Below are 6,000 nucleotides of genomic sequence, written 5' to 3'. Positions count from 1 at the left end.
TATGTAAACCAGAGCTGTGCTAGCCTATAACTTACTGTTTGCAGAAACATGTCTCTGTGATGTTGCTTACCAAGTCCTGCGCATGCTGGCTTCCTCCTTCTGGGTAAACTCTCCCTTATTTGCACATTAATTGTCTTCATTACTGTAGAGCAGGGCAGAGCAGCCAGCCGAGGCAGGGTCCCATTGCATTAGTGCCTGTACAGAGCACAGGAGAGCTGGACCCTTTCCCATGTGTAGGCAAAGGTAAAGGAAGGATGAAATAAGGCACCAGCAGAATTGTCATTGCATGGGCCATGAATTTCACATCAGCACCACAATCGTCTTTTGCTTTTGTTTCCTTATTTAAATCCTCCCTGTGGAAACACACTGGGAAGGGGGTTGCTGGATGTGAAGTCAAGGACAGGAAGGCTGGAGGCGACAAGGATGCTGGTGGGAGAGAATGGCCTCTTCCCCAGGGAATGAATGCTGAGTGTGAGCAGCGCTGTACTCCCCAGGGCTCCCAGCCTCAGCAGACCCTCCTTGATGATTCCTCTTTGTGCTTTTTTCCCCCCAAAGCCTCAGAAGTGGTGAGAGAACAAATAGCCCGTGGGTACCAGTGCCCATAGCTGCTGTGTCCTCCATGTATTGCCAAGCCTGGGAAAGGAGCAGGGACCAAGCTGTGCCTTACCCTTTGGATCAAAACAGGGTTTGTGCACACTTCTCTGTCCCTCCTACCTACCCCTCCTGTCAAAACAGGACTATTCCTGGCATTTATTTTCTCTTGCTTAATATTTGCACCAGGTGCACTGCTACTATTGGTCTCAAGCTTGGATATCTGCCGCAAGGGGATCAGGGTGGGAGAACTGACACTGCCCAGAGGTGGGAGCTGCCCTGCCTGCAGGCTGGGGGGGCCCCACAGCCCTGTGCCCCTGAGTACAGGGTGCCTCAGGGTGCCGGGCGCCTTGCAGGAGCAAGTCCATCCTCTCTGTCACAGGCCTTGGACATGGCGCATGGAAAGGGGATGCAGGTAGTAAAGGAGCACATCTTTCTTCTGCCCTGCCCCATGATGTGTTTGGAGAGCAGGAGCAACGTGAGTGCTTTAAACCCTCCATAAGCAACGATTGCACTTAGTAGTGATGGAGAGGAGATGTAGGCTCTCCCCATGTTGAATTTCTCCACGAGGCAGTGGCTGCCCCTCTGCCCCTGTGGGGACACCAGTCTGGCCCAGGGTGGCACACCTGGGGGCACAATGCTGCCAAGAAATTTGTTTCATCTTCCCTTATTTTTATAAGGAAAAATATATTCACCTTGACTCTGGGAGAAAAATGTAGTGGAGATTTTCATATCCCTCTGCTCAGGCCTCTGGAGACTACATACACATATGATTTCAGAGCTGACTGTGAAGTGTTTTGAAAAGCAGCGTTTTTCTGACTTCCTTTGCAATGTGCTTTTGTTCTGCCAAAAGCTAACAGAAGTGTTCTCCGCTGGTAAGCATTTAAAATAATGATTTCCTTTTCTCCCCCTTTTGCAATACAGTTTTTCTGTTTGGTTTCCTCTGATTATTCACATTTTAGTTTTTATTTATCTTTGAGGAACATTTATGTTTAGGTGCTGTTCCCTTGGAGAGGCCTCCTTCAGGACAGCTCTGAGTGTTGCTGCTCTGCTAGAAAGACCTCTCTTATATGGAGCTGATAACCCAGCCTTCATCCCTCCTGGCAGCCTGCTGGGAAAATTAAGCTTTTATTCCCAGGACTCTCGTTAATTTAATTATTTTTGTATTGTTCGAGTGCTTTTTTCAAAAGCTGACTTTCTGTAAACACGTGCTATAATGCTGTGGTAATACACAAATGGTTTAATCATGCATCTGACAGTTTCTCCTGTGAAACACATTTTCTGAATCTACGTGATCAGACAGACCACTTATTGATACCAGAATTTAGATATCTAATCTCTTCTGACAACTGAAAACAGAATTAAATGCTGTTCACTGGGAGGCAAAGAGGAGAACAATGGCACTTGCCAGCCCTCATTCTCATCTCTATGTGCCACACGCACTTCAGCCTTCGCCTGGCTTTGGTCCATGCTTCAGAGGAGAGGTCACTCGAGACAATAGAAGACCAGCTCCAGGCAAAGTAAGACATTTGTAGCTATTGTTTTAAAATACATATTTTACATAATATATTTACACAAAAGGCAAAAGCCCCCAATATGGGCCACTGAGTGACTGTCTTTAGGAAAAGCACTCATCTGAGAGCTGCACTCCTGCTCACATTACTCTACTGGAACACAAAGCCTCTTACACTTGGCCAGAAGCTCTGAATGTTTCTTCAGAATTACCAAACCGTCGTGTGTCTTGGAACCAAAATTACTGAGGAACTCTCCCTAGGTAGATAGAATGCTCTAATGGCTTGAGCTCAAGAATATCTGTTTTGTACTTTTGATGGTGACACTGACTGACTGATGAACTTCAGCAAGTTACCACTTTTGGGATTGTTTTCCTTTCTAGTGCTTGTCTCTGGAAATGGTCTTGAAGGCCAGGATTTGTTTTCATAGTACTTGGCAAAGCACTCCCAAACTCAGTTGAGGCCTGTAGTTACCGATATAACACAAATAAGATACAGCCTGTTGCATATTCTTGGGAAAAGGAGTTATTATAATATTGCAAAATATTCTAAAGACATGTAAGATATCCAAATGCACTGAAATGCATCTCAAGGAGATATTTCTGTGATACTTCATCACAGAAAAAGGCTAATACATGTCACCTGTTGAACTTTATGATCATTTGCTGGCAGCAGAGGGATTGCCTGCTTGTATTTGATTTACTTGTCAAATTAACAAAATCCTTTTCAGTGCAAATCACCATAATGTCTCATTTAAATCCAAGCATAGTCCTGAAAGCCTCATAGCCTCTTTTCTGCCATCTCTGGGGTCCTCCTGACTCAGTCTAAATTCTCAGAGCAAGCTTTTCTAGAGATGTCTCTTCTCAAACCCAAACACTGCTGTCTCTGCATGCAAAGTGTGATCTAGGAAAAACAAACATCTGATACTAATTCAGGGCCAGGGCCTGCTGGTTCCTCATGAGTAGTACCATACTCTGTGAGTAAAGGCATTGATGGCCACTGAGCAGCTCCTCAAGAGCATGCCACTATTCACTACAAACAGAGGTAGCAAGTTTGATCTCTGTGGGAGCAAAATTGGTGGGCATCAAGAAGTGCCTAATGGTAACATCCAGAAAAGTAAAGGAAGATGTTCAGGTCTGGTTCTGGTTTATGTTACCACAAGTTACAAGAGCCTTTCCAATAAACCTATCTTTAGCACTGTAAGTCTAAAAGGTAAAAGAAAACAACACAGAAGTTCACTAAATTAGTTCCTTTGCATACTCCAGAGAGAACAGACTGAGCTTAATTGATGCAATGTTTGGAATAATCCCACTACCGTGCCTTTCAGCTAGGTGCTAAGGCCTCTTCGCCCCAAGCAGAGTCAGTGGTGACATTAGCTCCTCCAGGCTGTGATTCACAACACCCAAGCTGGAAGCCTAGAATCCCACATAGGAGACAGGGATGCTAGAAGTACAGCCCGGTGAGCCCACATCTATCCATTAATGGCATATGCATTGCTTATGGCCAGGGGGGAGACAGCTGTGCTTGGGCACTCTGACCTGTGTTGTCATTTCTAGAACCCGAGTTACCCTGTTTGAACACTTCTCGTATCAGCTCCAGCATCACAGGCACCCGCCAGGATGCTTTCCAGTCTACTTGCCTACTTCTCCCAAGTTTGCCATGTGAGATGACACATAATACTGTATATTAATTAAGCTACACTTTCCTACTATACCAAACAAACCATTTCTGTTTGGACTGAATTTTTTTTCACTCTACAGTGTTGCTGCCACAAGGAAAGGCCCTTCGCTATATGGGGATGTGTTGCACTTGTACGCTGTGTGGTAAAAGATGAGGAGGCTGCTGAGAGGTTCATTTCAATGTGTTCGCAGCAGCCTTGCTTGTGTCTGACCCATGTCTGGGTGGAGTGGGTTTCCCCTGCCCAGCTGAGTGGTGAGAGGCAGAGCGGCTCCGAGTCCCCCGTGCCCCCATGCTGTGCCCACCAGCCCTCAGGAGCTGGCCACGGGCTCCCCGTGCCCACAGGGCACTGGATATCACACCTGTGAAGGGGAACACAGCTCTCCGGTAAACCTGAATCCTCCTCCCCATCTGCATCCTCATCCTCATCTTCCTCATCCTCATCCTCCCTAATAGGGGACTGCCACAGATCAGGATGTTACACCAGAGCAAAGCCCTCTTTGCCCAGCATGACCAGATACCTGCGCCCAGCCCTGAGTGAATCTGTTTTCTGTGATGGAAACTCCTGAAATGATTCCCATCTCCCTGGCAAGAAAGCAGCTCGCTGATGATATGGAAATCCACCTCTGTCAAAAGAGTGTTTCTGCCATTTGACCAGAAAGTCTGTGTTTCAGATCTCCTCAGGAACAGAAAACCTGTCCTTTCACCAATTACTAACTTGGAAGGTATTCAAATAGAGGAAACCAGGAAAACTTTGTTCACAGTGGGTTTCTAGATGTGGGAAGCTCCAGCAGGCCTACAGACAATTTTAAAATATTGGGAAACATCAAGACACCAAATAAAAAGCTGGTCTGGAGGAACTACATTTGCATCAATGGAGCCACTTGATATAAATCCTCTTTTCCCTCTGCTGGGAATTTATAACTGTCACACTGGTAGTAAATAGGAAAATGTGTATTTCAGCGCTGAACATACTAATCCTGCCCTCTGTGCAGCAGGGTGAAACCTTACCCTTGTGCATCCTGGCAGCCTTGCACACCGAGAAATGTTTCTGGGTGTGTTAACTGAGCTATGTCAGGCAGTCCTCTTATGTGTGATACAACTTTGGCTTTGCAGCCAGCAAGCTAAAGCCCGAGCCCAAGTGGTTATTAGCGTATCTGTAGATAAAGTCATAAACAGCAAAATGCATTGGCTGTCCTAAAACTGAGAAAACAGCCCTGGAGCTGTGCTAATAACATTGGGCTGAACTCACGTTTGACAACAGGTGCATGTCAAATGTAGATGCTCTCCCTGACTTCAGCAAGGCTCTGGTTTCACCCCTGTTTTCTCTGTTCAGATATATTAGTGGCCTGTAGCCAGTGATTTTCAGCACTGTTCCTACCCAGCATCCAGCCACGTGTTAGCCATAGAAACTCAGGCAAGCTTCTTTTCATAAAGCAATAATGCCATTTTCCCTCATTTCTGACTGAGATTGTGTGTCACAGGTAGTTCAGAATTTCTTCTCTCCCTAGGTCTTGGGCTCTTCATGGATTACCTACAAGGGGGAGTAGAATAGCCTGGGTTTGTACCTCTATGCCTTTCCCTTCTTTTTGTTATCAGACTAATACTTTCCAGTCTGGTTTTGCCACCAGCTCAAGCAGAGACTGCCACTCCTGTAGCCCAGCTGAGAGTATCTGCCCTTCTGGCAGGATGGAGGCCAATCCACACAGTTCTTCCACCCTCAGCATCCCATGATAGCAAAACCTTGTGCCATTTAATGCCATTCAGCGTTATAGTTTGCATTGGTTTTCTCTTGTTCATGTGCCAAGAACAACCTCCTTGAAGAGTTTCATCTCCTTCAATCCCCTCCGAAGAAATGCATGGTGTATTATTGGGTCCATGTCAGCAAGTCCAGCATCACCCTTCAGACCCCATTTGAGCTGGCAGTCCCTGAGCTGTGGCTTGGCTCTGTGGGGTCAATGCTCTGCCACCTCTTGCCACCCCTCTTAGGCTTTTCCTCTGTTGCCTTTAAAATGGATCTCAGCATTTGCCCTCCATTGGGAGGATTTGAACTTCAGGTTCTCTGGGATGCTGCAGTTAGGATTTTGCCACCCTGGGGAGATGCACACTGCACCCAGCATAATTCTGTTATGCACCTACCCAGCATGCAGCAAACAGTCTCAGGTGGTGAATATAAACCAGTGGAGGAAAGAAAACTAATGGAGTTTCCTGCTCTAAAAGC

The sequence above is a fragment of the Athene noctua genome, chromosome 1 (genome assembly GCF_965140245.1).
Source record: "Athene noctua chromosome 1, bAthNoc1.hap1.1, whole genome shotgun sequence".
Taxonomy (NCBI): Eukaryota; Metazoa; Chordata; class Aves; order Strigiformes; family Strigidae; genus Athene; species Athene noctua.
This window is presented reverse-complemented; position numbering follows the sequence as displayed.